The following is a 16,655-nucleotide window of genomic DNA, read 5'->3' on the forward strand; positions in this document are numbered from 1 at the left end:
TAAAAGAAAAGGAGTACTTGTGGCACCTTAGAGACTAACCAATTTATTTGAGCATGAGCTTTCGTGAGCTACAGCTCACTTCATCGGATGCATGCCGTGGAAACTGCAGCAGACTTTATTTATACACAGAGAATATGAAAAAATACCTCCTCCCACCCCACTGTCCTGCTGGTAATAGCTTATCTAAAGTGATCATCAGGTGGGCCGGATTTGTGCTGGAAACGGCCCACCTTGATTATCATACACATTGTAAGGAGAGTGTCACTTTACATAAGCTATTACCAGCAGGAGAGTGGGGTGGGGGGAGAGAGAACCTTTTGTAGTGATAAACACCCATTTTTTCATGATTTGTGTGTATAAAAACAAACATCTTCTGTATTTTCCACAGTATGCATCCGATGAAGTGAGCTGTAGCTCACGAAAGCTTATGCTCAAATAAATTGGTTAGTCTCTAAGGTGCCACAAGTACTACTTTTCTTTTTGCGAATACAGACTAACACGGCTGTTACTCTGAAACCATAGATTTGTTACAATCTCAAAAAATAAATCTCATCTGAAATCACTATTTCAGCTTTTTTTCCACCATTAAACTGTGTTGTGAATTTTTCATGGTTGTGATGCATCCCCCTGTTGCCTAATATGCACATTGCAAGTTCTGTCTTTGTTTAGTTTGTGCTCGGTGCCTTGAACCATTGGGCCTTGATGTGTGCCCATGGCCACTGTGGTACAAAAAATAAACTGGCCCAGGTTGGCTGCAAATTGAGACTCAGTTCGTAGGAAAGGTTTGTGAACCTGTGATAGGGTCCCTCGGGTGCAACCTGGACTGCTGGAGAGTCTTCCAAACCCACCGCCTGGGCTGTCCTTCACACTCTGATGCTCATGTCAAGCTCCAAGCCTCTGACAGGCACTGCACTTACACAGCCACTCACAAAAACAACGAGGAGTCCTTGTGGCACCTCAGAGACTAACACATCTATTTGGGCATAAGCTTTCGTGGGCTAAAACCCACCTCATCAGATGCATGGAGTGAAAAATACAGTAGGCAGGACAGGAAAAGATGGGAGTTGCCTTACCAAGTTGGGGGGTGAGAGCTAAAAAGGCCAATTCAATCAGGGTGGATGTGGCCCATTCCCAACAGTTGACAAGAAGGAGTGAGTATCAACTGAGGGAAAATTACTTTTTGTTGTGACCCAGCCACTCCCAGTCTTTATTCAGGCCTAATTTGATGGTGTCAAGTTTGCAAATTAAAGCTTATGCCCAAATACATTTCTTAGTCTCTAGGGTGCCACAAGGACTCCTTGTTGTTTTTGCTGATACAGACTAACATGGCTACCCCTCTGAAACCTACAGCCACCCACAGGCAGGAACACACTCAACTTGGTTACATGAATGCTCTCCCAGCCACTCATGAGCCATCAATAGGGAGGCTCCAGCCAGTTCCCCCGAGCTCTAAGCTTTGCACCCCAGAACTGTACCGTCTTACAGTGAAAGTTTAAGTAGTTCGCCACTCCCTTAGTGTGAAATGGACACACACTTGCCTTTGTAGTCTGAGCTGAGATCCCCCAAGCAGTTCTTCCAAAAACACAGAGTTTTAGGTAAAAATATAAAACAGATTTATTAACTATGGAAAGAGATTTTAAGTGATTATAAGTAGCAGGCAGAGAGATTAGAGTTGGTTACTTCAGAAACAAAAATAAATGTAAAAAGAAAAGGAGTACTTGTGAGACTAACAAAGTGCCACAAGTACTCCTTTTCTTTTTGCGAATACAGACTAACACGGCTGCTACTCTAAAAAATAAATGTGCAGCCTAAATTCTAATTTAAACAGACTAAGCAAGATTTGAATCAAGCCGTGTCTCATCCTAACAGGTGGTACAAGCAGCTTACAGTGCCTCAATACAGAGACTGAACCCTATTCCAGCCTGGGACCAAACTCCCTCGTTCAAAGTCTTTTTCTTCCAGATGATTTTCCAGGTGTTGAGTTGGGGGAGTGGGGCGGGGGAAGGGAAGAGGCAAAGTGATGAAGTCACTCTCCCTCTTTTATACTTTTTTCCAGCTGGCTAGAAAGACCCTTGCTGTGACCTGTGTTAGTCCATAGCATAGGTACTTTCTCGGAGAAGTCTCTGGGATAGTGGATTGGGTGTGGATGAGCCATTAACCCCTGTCTGGCTGGTGATTGCTCCCCCTTTGTTGTATGCCCTGGGTGTTCCTGAATTCACAACATATAACAATACTTCAAAACTTCACATACAATCCAACAGGATATTAGTGTTGAACAGATCAAGACTTTTAAAATAATTCCTCACTAGGTTTGCTTTGTACAAAACACATCATAATTATATGACAGAGGTGAATATGGGGATTCCAGGCTGCTGCTTTGAGGTACAGAGTGTCCCAGAACCTCAGTGAAAATTTCAACAAATCTAGGATGAATTACAGGTTTTTCGTTAGACCACATGTTTTCAGGCTTGGTTGCAAATGTTTCACCCAAAAATATTTCAGGCTTGGTTGCAAATAGTGAAAACCCATGTGCCCTACTTAATCAGATTCATGTGGGTAAGGAGGAGAATGTTCTTGGGGGTTTGGAGAATCCCTGTAGTCTGATCACTCTCGTGTCGGGGGGTGGGGAAGAAAACCTGGATTTGTGCTGGAAATGGCCCACCTTGATTATCATACACATTGTAAGGAGAGTGTCACTTTACATAAGCTATTACCAGCAGGAGAGTGGGGTGGGGGGAGAGAAAACCTTTTGTAGTGATAAACACCCATTTTTTCATGATTTGTGTGTATAAAAACAAACATCTTCTGTATTTTCCACAGTATGCATCCGATGAAGTGAGATGTAGCTCACGAAAGCTTATGCTCAAATAAACTGGTTAGTCTCTAAGGTGCCACAAGTCCTCCTTTTCTTTTTGAGGATACAGACTAACATGGCTGCTACTCTGAGAAATGTAGTCTGTGTGTATCTTTTTCTCTCACTTTACTTATCACATGGGCAGTTGTTCGTAGATTGCTAAGACCAGAAGGAGCAGTGGCATTCCTTTACTCTGATTTCTTGCAGAACCCAGACCTTGAAATGTCAACAAGTGGTTCATTCATCAAGCCCCTAATTTTTGGGTGAGCTACAGCAGATCGTTTAGAAAGACATCCAGTCTTGGTTCAAAGACCTCAAGTGATGGTCTACCCCATCCCTTGGTGAATGTTTGTAGCTGTTAGTTTTCTTCAATGTTCAAAATGTGCATCCAATTTCCCTTTTGATCTTTGCTGACTTCAGCTTCCGGCCACTGGATATTGTTATCCCTGGTGACATAAGGAGTAAAAAATATTTCAGTGCAATGTGATTTTTGAATTGAGCTGAAGTAGGGAGAAAGGAAAAAGCTATAAAGCTAGAATTAGGAGCTTTTAAATAGCTAATACATAGCACTTATATTCTGCATCAGGGCTTAAATATCTTGGTTAAATGGCTCAATCAATAGAGTTTCCTCCCCCGATCATATTGATTGTTATGTTTAAGACAGAGATTTCATATTATTCTTGTCTCTGTGTTAGGTGAGCAAGAAGTTGTTTTAAAAACTTTAGTTCTAAAATGTCATTCCTGATTGAAAATTTTTTATGAAATGTTAATTTTTTGGGGGTGGAGGGTTGTTTCTATGGGAGATGGCAACTGTGTGGAACATGTATTATCGATCCTTGGAAAGTGTGGAAGAAAAATCCAGGCTTTGTACAAACCTTAGAAGCCTTTTTCTGTCTCTTATTTACCATATGTCATGTCAAGTAATTGTAAGCTTTATGTATTATCTCCTTTGTTCGTAAATATTTTTCTTCTGCTGTCCTTCCCTTTTTAGTGCACAGAACACTCCTGTAAACAAGATGGTACATCTTTAAAGCTCTTGAGTGGCAGAGGAAGGATAATAAGACTAAGAAAAATGAACTCTCTCCAGACCCTGTGAATGGCCTGAACTAAACAGAGCACATGGTGACTCACATACGTTTGCTTTGTAGTGGCAATTATCAGAACCAGGGCAGTAGGAACATGCCAATGCGGAGGTTAAAGGGCTACTCTTTGCAAAAACACTCCTGAACACCAAATCCAGAGTAAGGGCCCAGTCATGTGAGGTGTTGAGCACCTTCAGCTTCCTTTGGCTTTCTTGTGGTATAAGGCCTCCATCTTCTATGGTGTCTTTTATTTAAAAATGGAACCCGGAATTAAATAACAATAGAGGGAGCTGGAAATGAAGAGGCAAGGGAGGAGCGAGATGCTTTCAGCTGAGATTTGCAATTAGATGGAGCGTTTGGGTGTTTGGCTCTGAGGAGAGATGCAGAGGAGAAGGCACTTGCCCTGAGAGTGACAAGAACGTGTGGATGGTCAAAGAGACTAGTATGAGCAGAGGGAGTTGGGATGGGAATAGATGCACAAGGTTCACTTGGATTTGTTAAAGCCTGACTGATTTTTTTAACAATACAAATGGAGTGGAACTCACTGTAAGGGCCATGTCTGACCTTTCCCATAAGTGACTCTTTTAAAACATATAGTAAAATTTTGTCTGAACTTGAGCTTGAAGTGCTCTCTACTCTGAGGCTACTTTTAGCTGATATATTTGATGAAGTCATTTAGGACAGGGATTAGTACAAAGCATTATTATCCCTGTGTTTTGCTCTACTTTTCAAAGCACTGGCCTGTTTTAATTAACCCTTGCCGGGCAGGTAAGTATTATCCTTATTTGACAGAGAAACTGAGTACAGTGAGGGAAAATGACTTGCCCATGGCCACGGAGGGAGTCAGTGGCAGAGCCGATATTGTAACACAGGCGTCCCTGTCACCCATTTGCGTGGGCAGACCTCCCCACCATGCTGCCATTATCTATAGGAAACTGTGGTGACAGGTAAGGTACAAAGACATAGACAGCCTGTGTTTGTAGTTTAGCGTGCACCTTCACTTGTTCTAAGTAGAGTTGGCTTCCCAGGTTTTTGAAACGTCTTTGTGCCCATCGAGCACCAATGATAGCTGTGAGCCATGAGGATGTGTGGATGGAAGAGGAAATGTCTCATTTTTCCTCCTTCCTCTCTGACTTCCCCCACATGGGAAGCATGTGTCCTTGCTGGAGAATCCAGTGCTTGAGGTGGAAAGGAACCTTCACTAATTTAAAGCTGCCTATTTACTCATTTAGAGGGAAGAAAGAGGGCAGCATTCCTGGCTTCTCCCAGATCTTGCCGGTGTAATTTCCATGGTGCTGTTACCGCAGTGTCAGGTGTGGGACAGGTGGGTTCAGGGAAGGGGGTAAAATGCATGGGGCAGTTTTGTTTATGACATAGGAAGAAGTCAGGTTAGAGTAAGGGTTTGTGGGGCTGAGAGTCAGGGCATAGATCAGCTAGCAAAGCTCAGCCTTCTCCCACCCTGCACTGACCTGCCACTCACCTCTTCCCATACTCTCTGAGGGGCTCTTCCACCTGCTTTCCCTGGAGCTGACAAGCTCCCTGCCAGGGCTGGTTCAGACAATGCTGCCAAACCTGCAGGCACAGAGTGGCCTGGGTCATGTGAGCTCCGCTCACACTGGCAAGCTGGTGCCACATGGCGTTGCTCCGAGCTGCTTGGGCTGGCAGCCGGTAGCCCTTTCCAAAATTTTACCATTTGTGGGTATGTTCCCTGCTGACTCCCCCTCCACACCCGCCTGTTAGGGCCCAGCACTGGGGCCTTAGTGTCGGGGAGCAGGCTGCACACTGAATCGCGGGCCTTGGCATACAAGGGGCTGCTCAAATGGCTTTGTAGGGGGAGTGGCATTGGTTGAACTGATTACACCCCGGCATTCGGCATTTCTGCCTTGCTCTGTCAGCTGCTTTGTGCTCAGGGCACTGAGCTGAAGTGGGCTGATGGCTCTTGAATTTCAAAGCCCTGACTCGTTTTCACTCGTGCCCTTCTGGATCTGGGAGCTCGAGCTGTTCTTCCCTCCTCGCTGCAGTTGGCTCTGCAGTAGAGCCCCTCTGGGGAATCAGGACTCAAGGCCCCCTCTGTATGTCCCCTTTAATGTTGCACCCTGCTTCTGGGGAGCAAGGCCAGCAACGAATATGGTGTTGCCAACCCCAGACATTCAAAAATCATTAGTCAGGCTCACCAAAGATCATGAGATTGGCTTTAAAATCATGACATGATGTAAACATACCAGATTTGGGTTCTCTTTATTTGCCTTCCGCTTTTGGAGCCTTTAGGGTGCACTGGGGTTACATTTTAAAGCTTTCTCCACAGCCACGAGGGCTAGAAGAGGGCTACTTTTTCTTTAAGAATTGAAGGCTGAAATCATCCCATACCCACTTGACTCCAGGCGCTGGGGCTTTAAGGAAAACAACAATGATCATGAGACTCATGACAAAATCATGAGCGTTGGTAGCACTGTGAATGGAATTAGACTGCGGTTTTCTATTGCACTTTTCAGACCCAAAGCACTTTGCGAAGCAGCGGATTAGATGCTGGTTGAGGCAGCAGGACTGCAGGCAAACTTGGCTGCTCAGCAGTAGTTTGCACTCGGCTGTGAATATCTGGATGTTTTATATTCACGAACTCAGGTATTAGATGAAAAAGATGTGAGGACAGGACAGTTCCTAGTGGGACACTGTTCGGCGAGCATCTTCAGGTTCCCTGTCTTTTGTCTAGTTTTCTTACCTCTTTCTCATGCTCTCTCTCTCCTTCATTTCTTGTGGAAAAGGGGGAAGGACAACTGACATAGGCCTCATGGTAGAAGGGATTTGTAAGTGTGATTTAGTGGCTAGGACGCTGGACTTCGGCCACATGGATTCTCTTCCTGCTTCTGCTGCTGACCAACTCTGGGTCTTGACTGGGGTCTCTAGGCAGTACTGGAAAACAAATAAATAGTAATTGAAGGAGGAGAGGACGTGGTAGGCTGGGTCAGGGTGGGAGCTCCTGAGACATCCGTGAAACTGGGAGGAGTGCATGCAGTTGGGCTGGAGACCAAGCAGTGGTTGAGATGGTGAAGAGAGGTGGGAGCTAGGTTATGAAGAGCGTTGAAGCCAGGATGGGAAGCTGAAAGGACAGGGAAAGCCAGGGAAGAAGGGACGAGTACGTGGGTGAGGTGGCAGGAGCAGGGGACATTGCATTGGAAAATCCTGCTGACAGAAGGCACATCTTGGATAGGGTTCTGCTGAGCTCAGGATAGCTCACTGGGTCCCAAGCTGTGGTCTGCTGATGAGATGGCTTTTTTAGCTGATGCCTTTGAACAGAATCAGGCATTTATTGAGGGCAGGCCACAGAAAGAGGGGTTTAAAACTGGTGGGGAGGGAGGATCCCATTTTGCTCCTGGGAAGAGAGAAGTGGGTTGAGAGCCTAAACCTTCTCTTCCCCAAAAACATTCCTCTTAACTCTCATCCCAAATCGCCTGTAAAAGCAGAAGAGCCCAAAAGGTGCGATCAGTGTAATTCCACTGACCATCTCAGGAATACATGCCCTGTGCTAGGAGGAAGAGGGCAACCAATAGCTCTTGTTAGTTCTGCTGTCCTCAACACAGAAACCCCCCAAGCAATTGGAACCGATCATATTGGTTTTGTGAGGTTAGCTTCTGCAGAACCAGATATGGAGCACTTTAAGGCTGTCCAAATTGATGGCAGGGAATACTTGGGGCAGAGGGATACAGGGTCCCAGATCTCTCTGGTTAAGCAGAGTGTGGTCCCAAAGACCAGTATGCTACCTGGCCAAATGGCAGAGATTGTGGCGGTGGGCGAATTATGGCAGATTCCTCATACCACTAGCTAAAATCCATGTGTTTTGGGAAGGTTTGGAAAGTGTTTTGACTGTGGGGGTAATAGAACACCTCCTATTTGACCTGCTCCTGGGTAATGATTTTTTCCGTGTAGCTCAGGTTAAAGTATTTGCCTGCAGCAGGAGGGAGTTTTATGCTGGGACCCCCGAGGGAAAGGGTAAGGTCTCAGGAGTTGCTGAGAGAATGGGAGAGAGTCTCCTTGATTCTTCTGCAGCAGTGAGAAACCACATGCTTCCAGTGGGAGGGTGGTTGAGACCAACTCCTGCACTGCAGCTGGAGGCAACACCATATCAGGAAGGGATGAGGGTGTAATGCCTGCCAGGGAGAGAACTGTCCAGATTGTTAGCTGCCAGCAGCTTGCAGCTGAATCAGAGGCAAAACCAGGTCTAGGGAGCATAGAGCAATGTGTCCCAGAGGAGAGCCCAGAGAAGGGGCAGGGGATCTCAGAAGCCACAGAGGTGGGTGAGGATTCCTGTGACTCTGTAACACAGGGAAGCAGGGTGCTTCCAAGTATGGGAAGGGCTGAGACTAGCTCTTTTCCAGCAGAAGGCAACATGCCCTCCAGTGCAGGGGCAGGAGAGGTGTCCTCAGTGATTAAGGAAACCATCCCAGTTTTTAGCTGGCAGAGTTTTGCAGCTGAACAAGAGACAGAACCCTTCCTCGGGAGCACAGAGGAATGTGTCTTAGGACGGGACCCAGAGGAAGAAACTGAGGAAGGACTAGTAGGGGTACAAGAATGTCTCTTCCCTAGTCATTTGGGACAGGATGCCCAGGACACTCAGAGTATGGCTGGGTCAGCATCTGTGCACCCAGGCAGTCAGCCTGTGACCCAGGTTTTGAGAAGGAATGGTGTGACTGACTTCGTGGAAGGGAGCCATCACACAGCTGACTTCTCAGGGACAGAGAATGGGGTGGCAGAGGGCACACGGATGCTATTTCTGAAAAGTTTTTGGAAGGTAACTGTGTCTCTTTACATCAAGCTGCAGCTCCAAAGCGTGGGACAGCAGAGGAGTTGGGACCAGGAAATTGCCAGGGGGTCGTTTGTGAGAACAGAAGTGACCCATCTGACAGAGAAGGGAGTGTTTTCCCCCAGGCTGGTGAGACACAGAGAGCAGTTATGGGAAAGCTGCTGGGGAAAGGTGACTCTGATCAAAGGGTAAACACACCTAGCCCACAGAGCATAGGTCATAGTCTCCTGGGAAAAGGGGGCAAGGAAGGACTCAGTTCTAGGAGGGGGAAACACCGGGTAACCCCAAAAGGGGAGCTGGATTTTCTACATATGTACAGTCCTGGGGTTGGGAGACTGCTCCCCAAAGGGCCAGCCAATGTGCAGGATCCCCCTGGACTCTTATCTTGCCAGACCCTGATATAGCAAAATGCCAGAAACATGATTAAATTAAGAGCCCACACAGAAGGGAACACCGGAGGGAAAGAAAAGCCAGTAACTGATTACATGGGAGAGAGTCAAAGGACACCATGGGTAATGAACAAACTAACCTCAAACTACATTATCTGAACAGAGGGCATGGTATCATAAAGATACTAGTAAACACCCATCTGTGATACATTTTTTGGTATTAATGTTAAGTTTTGGGATAAGAATTTTGGCACGGATGTTAAACCTGGTAACGCTAGTTCTCAGTTAATACCTGTGAACAGATTTACAGCTGATCACAGTAGAGAAACCATAACAAACCTGGTTTGCTGTGTGTGTGAATGGGGAAACTGAGGCACGCTGCCTTGTGGCCTTAATGACTGGATGCCAGGTTTACATAACACAAATTGTCTTCAAGCTAGTCAGTGACTAATCCTCTTGCAGTAAACTAAGAGGGGAGGTGTGATGCTCTGTACCTCGGGGGAACACCCTGCACCCCCATCTTCATCTTTATAAAATGACTGTGTGGTATCCAGTGCAAAGTTTGTTATGTTGGATGTCTTCGGAAGGCTCATGATGCACTGAGCATGGTTGTTGCAGTGATGTTAAAGTCATGTAAATAAGGTTATAGGTTATAATTTCATGTATGTAGTTATAAGGCTGAAAATGTATCCTCATAGCTTAAAATAAGCCCAGGCAAAACTCTCCAAGAACAGAGAGGCAGTTCACACCTCATCAGGGCATGGATGGGACAAACCCAGCCCAGCCTCACAGGAACAATGGATGCTGGCCTAGGCAGCAACAAAAGAATCTGTTAGACACTTGAGGGAGTCACCCCCTTCTTTTGGTCAGTCTGGGACTGCGTGAATGGGGAAACTGAGGCACGCTGCCTTGTGGCCTTAATGGCTGGACTGCTTGAGATAATGCTCACCCGACTCTGAAGGGGGGGCAAAGCCAAGAGGGAAGAAAGGACATGATAAAAGGGAGAGACGTTTGCCATGCTCCTCCTCTCTTTTCTACCTCCATATACAGACATCACCACCAAGTGACTGAAGTGCTGATCAAAGGGGAGAGCCTGGCTGAAGAGCAACCACCAGCCTGTGGTGAGAAGCATCTAGGTTTGTAAGGACATTGAAAGTGTTAAGATCAGCTTAGAATGCGTTTTGCTTTTATTTCATTTGACCAAATCTGACTTGTTATGCTTTGACTTACAATCATTTAAAGTCTATCTTTATAGTTAATAAACCTGTTTGTTTATTCTACCTGAAACAGTGCGTTTGGTTTGAAGCATGTCAGAGACTCCCCTTGGGATAACAAGCCTGATACATACCAATTTCTTTGTTAAATTGATGAACTCATATAAGCTTGCAGTGTCTAGCGGGCATAACTGGACACTGTAGGACGGAGGTTCCTAGGGTTGTGTCTGGGTCCGGAGATAATGGCTAATGTCATTCAGTTGTAAGTAGCTGGGAACAGCTTAGATGCCAGAGGCTGTGCGTGAATAGCCAAAGAGTGGGGGTTCTTACACCAGAGCAGGGTAAGCCTGGCTCCCAGAGTCAAGGGTTGGAGTGACCTAGCAGATCACCAGTCCAGATAACACCAGAAGGGAAAGTCACACACATACCCACAGTTTTTTCTGTTTGCTGGTCCCCTTAAATCCACACTCACTTAGGGTCCCAAAGCTGTTCCAGTAAACAAAAACAGCAGGCATCTCAAGCTGTGACCTAGAATTTAATCTGTCATCCAAGATTTACTAACTTTCCATGCAGTTAAATTCTCCTTTTACTGCATGTGTTTAGTTCATCTAGTGCTATATTTACTACAATAGATAATATGAAAGGTCTTGTACATGCTGACATAAAAGGAGATTTTTGTTCAGAGTTGTGTTTGCATAAAAGAAGCACTGTGGTAGGAGAGATACAGTGACTGTTGTAAACTTCCATTATCAAACAAAGGTTTAATGTTGTTCTGAGATCAGAGGGAAAGATAGATGTGTGTAATATAATAATTCATAGAGAACAACACTAATGGAAAGTAGAACACACTCTGTTTGCAGCAGGCATTCCTTTGTAAAAAGGATATTAGAAGACCAAACAACAAAAAACATCTGTTTTAATATTTAATGCAGAAGGGCAAAGGTGCAATTTGTCTATATAATTTAAATACTTCCACCTAAATAGAAGTAAGAATAGAGTGTAAACAGCTACCAGGGAGGAAAGTTGTGTTTGCTCTTTCAGTTACATACTGAGAGTAAAATAACATATTTGTTGTTGGGGATTGAAATTGACTTGGATCAATGGTTTTTAAGACCTGTGCTTTGAAGGGGGTTACTGATCCTGAAAGCAGGGCAATGAAAAATCTCACACGCCTGATAAGAAATGGGCAGAGTTCTCTAGAGATTGACATGGCTTAAGCCATCATTTTCTGCAGGGTGCATGAGATCATTAAAATAAACGGTTCCCAGTTCTAATGGTTGTGGAGATAACCTTCCAAGTGTAAATCAAATGGAAAAACATTGCAGTACTGTCTGCAGACTCAGGAAGATTGTTTCCATGCCTCTGTTGCTGCTCAGAGCTTTGCTGGGCAGCAGTGAAGATCTCCTCTATGTCAGTTTTATGCTGCTGCAGAAGCCTGTATGCACTGCAAGAAGTAGGCAGTGGTGGTGGTCATGAAGTGTTGTGTGTGTAGCATATCAGACCTTTTCTCCTCATCCTTGCAGCAGTCAGGAGACCCCGAAGGCATGTAGCACTGGTCCGTCTCCCTTCCAGCAGCATGTGTGTTTATATGTGAGATGGTGGAGCTCACATTTATCACACCTACTAGCTGGAGACTGATATCTAAAATGGCTCCCTAAGGAGGGTCCAGGTACCTGGTGCCCTGATAAAAATCCCAGTAACTTCCCCCTTCCTAGCAGATGGGGGTTTTCACCAGGTTGTTGTCCCCTTGGCCTCACTATTCGAGTCTTTTGCCTTCTTCCTTTTCCACATTTGGCTCTGGCTACTAGGTGTCTGGTACCTTTTTCAAGCCCTGTCTGAAAACATTTGTACTGGTCTGGCCAGAATGCTTCTAGCCTTCAAGGTTAAAATAAGTATCAGACTTTTTTAAAGTCATGGCATTCTGATTGTCCTCTTGCTTCCTGCAAACACCCCCTCCCTCCTTCTTCCCCCTCCACCCCCACTTCACATTTCAGTTGCAATATGATTTTACTAGCCACTGTTTCTCAGATCCAGTGGAGTTGATTCATACATTGTTGTTCAAATACTGGGGTTACAACATTCCGGTTACTGGGAGGTGGTGTTATTGTTATTAATTATTATTATTATTATTAATAATGAATAATATTTATTATAGTGGCCCCATCCAAGGTTAGGGCCCCATTGCACAGGTCACTGTACAAATGCAGAGTAACGATACAGTCCCTACCCTGAAGAGGATGTGATCTAAATAGACAAGACAGATGAAAGGAGGGAAGACCAGTGACTTGCCCACGGTCAGCTAGCAGGCCAGTGGCAGAGCTGGGAGAAGAACCCAGATTTCCTGAGTCCCAATCCAGTCTAGTGTCGTACCCATTAGACCACCAAGCCTCTCATAGGTATTATTGTATAGATGTGCAGCAAACATTTCTAGCCCTGATGGTTCATAAGATATAAGACTTTTAAAGTTGCCACTGGTCTCTCTCTGTCTAGCAGTGATTTTATGGCACTGGTCCAAAGTCCTGGATGGTAGAGCAGTATAATTTTGAGTTTCTCTGCTGTGGTCCTACTTCACATTGTCAGGGAGTAAGTGAAAGAAGTTAGGTATGAAATGGCTCTGTTCTGGTGGCACCTAGGGCTGGAGATGATTTTGGTCGATCATCTAGCCTGGCCTCCTGTATCACACAGGCCATAGGACTTCCCCAGAATAATTCCGAGAGCAGACCTCGTAGCAAAATATCCAATCCTGATTTAAAAAGGGCCAGTGATGGACAATCCGCCACAACACTTGATAAATTGTTCCAGTGGTTCATTGCCCTCCCTATTAAAAGTGTTCGTGTTATTTTCAGACTGAATTTGTCTAACTGCAATTTCCAGACAGGAAAAAATAAATTAGAGAGGTACTGACAACCTCCAGCTTCCAGGTAAATGACTTGCTTAAGTGGTTGTGTAGCTTAAAGGAAGGACCTGAATGAGGAGCTCATATGACAGCAGAGTGTGGAGGGAAGGGAAGAACAGAAGGAGAAAGTCTAGGGGGGAGTGGGAGGAGGTGAGAAGGGGAGCAGAGAAGTGAAAGCTGTTTGTTGCACTGCAGTAGAAGAGTTCTGAGGTACAGTACTAACCTTAAGTCAGTGGTGTTAATGTGAAGTTACATCAATCTTAAAATTGTTAGTAGCAGCTAATGATGATTTATAATATTGAAACACTCATTAATCTGGAGTAGAATTTCTCCTTGCATTGGCCTTCCCCACCCGAACCCTTCTGCATAACAGCCTTGCAAACATCTCAGTCTCACCTCTCTGGGGAGTGAATGGTTTGAAGTGGCAGCTGTTTCCTCTGCTAGGGCTTCCTGGTGGACAGCTGGTATGTGCTCATCATTACAGCTTGCCGCACTTTGGTGTATCGGTGAGGGTATCTGCAGGTGTGTTGCCTTCTTCTGGCCGGCCCTGCTGTTCCCACCTGCTTTCTGCCTCATTGTTGTGGTATTGAGCTCTTTGCACGTGTGGGCTTTGAGGCTTACATTTATTTCTTTCTGTTACGCAGGGCAGTAAAGTCAGATGCTTGTTAGCCAGCTCATAGCACAGCAGATGCAGCGGTAATCTAGTAATGTATAGTGACTGGAGACACTGTCCATATTGCTCGCACAGTTTGAGACAGAGTAACTAGAAACAAGGTTCGGCACAATACCCGCAGCTCAATGAATTGCATCCCCATAGGAGCTAAAACTGCAGTTTCTGCCTTATTAATTGAAAAAAGCTGGTCCGCTAGAGAAAGCGACTGATTTTTTACAGTAGGCCCTGAAATGAGCACTCGTGCATCCTCCATACAATTGTAATAATGATCTTGTATTGACAGAGCAACGTACACCCAGGGGATCCCAAAACGCTATTCAAATATCTGAATTGCAAATAAATTTGCTTCGCTGGGGTTGCACAGGTGTGAAGAGAGTGGTGTGTTTGTCTCTGTTTGTGTGTGTGTACAGAGGCAAAAAGCTGCATACAGTATTAACCTGAATGTTCCACGTTTCCAAGAGGCAAGTGACATGTTCGGTATTAGAGCGAATAGAGAAATGCCAATTATTTTCCCTGGGAAAATTTGAAAAATGTCATGTTTGATTTTTTTTCCCTGAAGTTGATTCCCCTGCCCCCAACCCCAGATTTAAAAAACCGACATCTAAAAAAATTGCTTTTTGAAAACGGAAAACCAAAACTTTTTACCTTAAACAACAATTTTTACGGAACAAGATGTGACTTTGGGTTTTTCAAGTAAAAACTGGAAAATGTTGCCCAAAATTGGTCTCCAAGCCATTTTTATTAACAATGTTTTAACAAAAGCAAGCAAACAAGCAACACCAGACAAGTGAACCAGCTCTAATTGAATTCCCATCTCCTTGTTAGGGAAGAAAAAAGTTAATTGTTGTTGTTACAGTAGCATACAGAGACCCTCATTAGGATGAAGACCTAATTGTGCAAAGCGCTGTACAGACATATATAAAAGAGCGTTGACTTTATTTGAACAAGTCACTTCCCTTCTGTTTGCCTCGGTTTCCCCTATTCCCAACAAGTCATTGGTGTGATCCATGATGCTGCAAAGACTTACACACATGATTAACGGTACTGCTGCAAGCAATGACATTGATTTCAGTGGGAATAATGATAAAAACCTCCATGTAAGGGATGAAGATGTTGAAAGAGTTCTTCATAGTGCAGCTGTGCTGAGTGGGTCTAAAATTGATTGGGACAGTATGTGGAGTTTTGTAACACCTTGAATAGCCTCTTTCAAATCCAGAAGAACACAACCCGCATATCTTAAGGGCATGGGAGTGGGATACTGAACCATGCCTATTTGGGGCACCCGACTTGAATGCGGAGTTTTAGGCAGTGAATGAAAGTTGTTACCCTCTGATTGCTGAGCTTGAGGCCTGGTGGATCTGCAATTGGGAGGGGTGATTACAGCACATGTAGACATACCAGAGCTAGATCAAAGCTAGCTTGAGTTACAGTAATAGTGAAATTGCAGCTGTGTGGGTGTCTGCATGGGCTACCCTGTGTACATACTCGAGTGGCTGCCGCCTGTGCTAACTTGGCTTCGCTCCTGTTGTTACTTGAGCTCGCAAAATCAAAGCTAGCTTGGGCATGTCTATGCTGGGGTTGCCACCTTTCTAATTGCTGGTAACTGGACCCTGAGGCCCCGCCACTTCCCTGAGGCCCTTCCCCTTGCCCGGCCTCCTTCCTCGAGGCCCTTTCCCCATCTCCGCCTCTTGCCCCCCAGGCCCTGCTCCCTTCCTTCCCTCCCCACATCACTCACTGGATTGTCTCAAGGAGCCTGCCTGCAGGTAGGAGGTGGCTCAGCTGAGCAGGGGCTGGCGCGGGTTAATGACCTGGTGCCTCCCCTTGCCCTGTGGTAACCGGACTTTTGGTTCCAGTGCCGTTTAGCCCCGAAAACCAGACTCTCCAGGTGAAAAACGGTCAGGTGGCAACCCTAGTCTATGCATGGTGCAGTCACCTCCCCATTGCAGAGCAGACGTACCGCTAGGATTAAATTCACCCCTGTGCAGAGCGTAGGGTTGCCAGGCATGTGGTTTTTGACCAGAACGGCTGGTCAAAAAGGGACCCTGGCGTCTCCAGTTAGCACTGCTGACCAGGCTGTTAAAAGTGTGGTTGGTGGCATAGCGGGAGTCCGGGGCTAAGGCAGGCTCCCTTCCTGCCCTAGTTTTGTGTGGCTGCTGGAAGCAGCCACCAGGTCCTTGCGGCTCCTAGGCGCATGGAGGGCCAGGGAGGCTCCGTGCATTGTCCCTGCCCTGAGGGCCCACACCACAGCTCCCATTGGCCGGGAACCACGACCAATGGGAGCTGTGGAGGCGGTGCCTGCAGGCACGAGCACAGTGCACAGAGCCTCCCTGGCTGCCTGTGCAGGGCTGCAAGAACCTGGCGGTTGCTTCCTGGGAGTCACGGTAAGTGCTGGCGGGATCCCGAACCCCCTCCCTCACCGCAACCCCTTCCCCAGCCCGGAGCCCCCTCCTGCACCCAAACTCCCTTCCGGAGACTGCACGCTGGGGCCTCAGGGAAGGGGTGGGGCAGGGGTGCTCATTTTTGTGTGATTAAAAAGTTGGCATCCTTAGCAGGGGGCCAGAGCAAATCCTATGCACCACTTAAAACTTCCTTTTAAAATTCACCCAGCCTGCAGATGTGTACGCCAAACAAAGCACCCTCATGACTACAACTACAATACCCACCTGCGGAAGTGAAGAAACAGATTGACAGAGCCAGAAGAGTTCCCAGAAGTCAACTACTACAGGACAGGCCTAACAAAGAAAATAAC

At 45.9% G+C, this 16,655-nt stretch overlaps 1 protein-coding gene across 12 annotated transcripts in view; it reads left to right on the forward strand.

The window, feature by feature from the left end:
• Positions 1-16,655, forward strand: part of TSNARE1 (t-SNARE domain containing 1) — a 695,747-nt gene that overhangs the window by 123,194 nt on the left and 555,898 nt on the right. For 2 of the 12 annotated variants that reach the window (XM_073329987.1, XM_073329993.1), the window contains exon 3: positions 10,174-10,259. The exons of 8 other annotated variants lie outside the window; for them this stretch is intronic. The gene's annotated coding sequence lies outside the window, so the exon portion shown is untranslated. Of the gene's footprint in view, positions 1-3,845; positions 3,977-10,173; positions 10,260-16,655 lie in introns of all 12 variants that reach the window. 2 more of the 12 variants (XM_073329988.1, XM_073329990.1) reach the window with 2 other exon arrangements.

Source organism: Lepidochelys kempii, chromosome 2 (assembly GCF_965140265.1).
Source record: "Lepidochelys kempii isolate rLepKem1 chromosome 2, rLepKem1.hap2, whole genome shotgun sequence".
Classification (NCBI taxonomy): Eukaryota; Metazoa; Chordata; order Testudines; family Cheloniidae; genus Lepidochelys; species Lepidochelys kempii.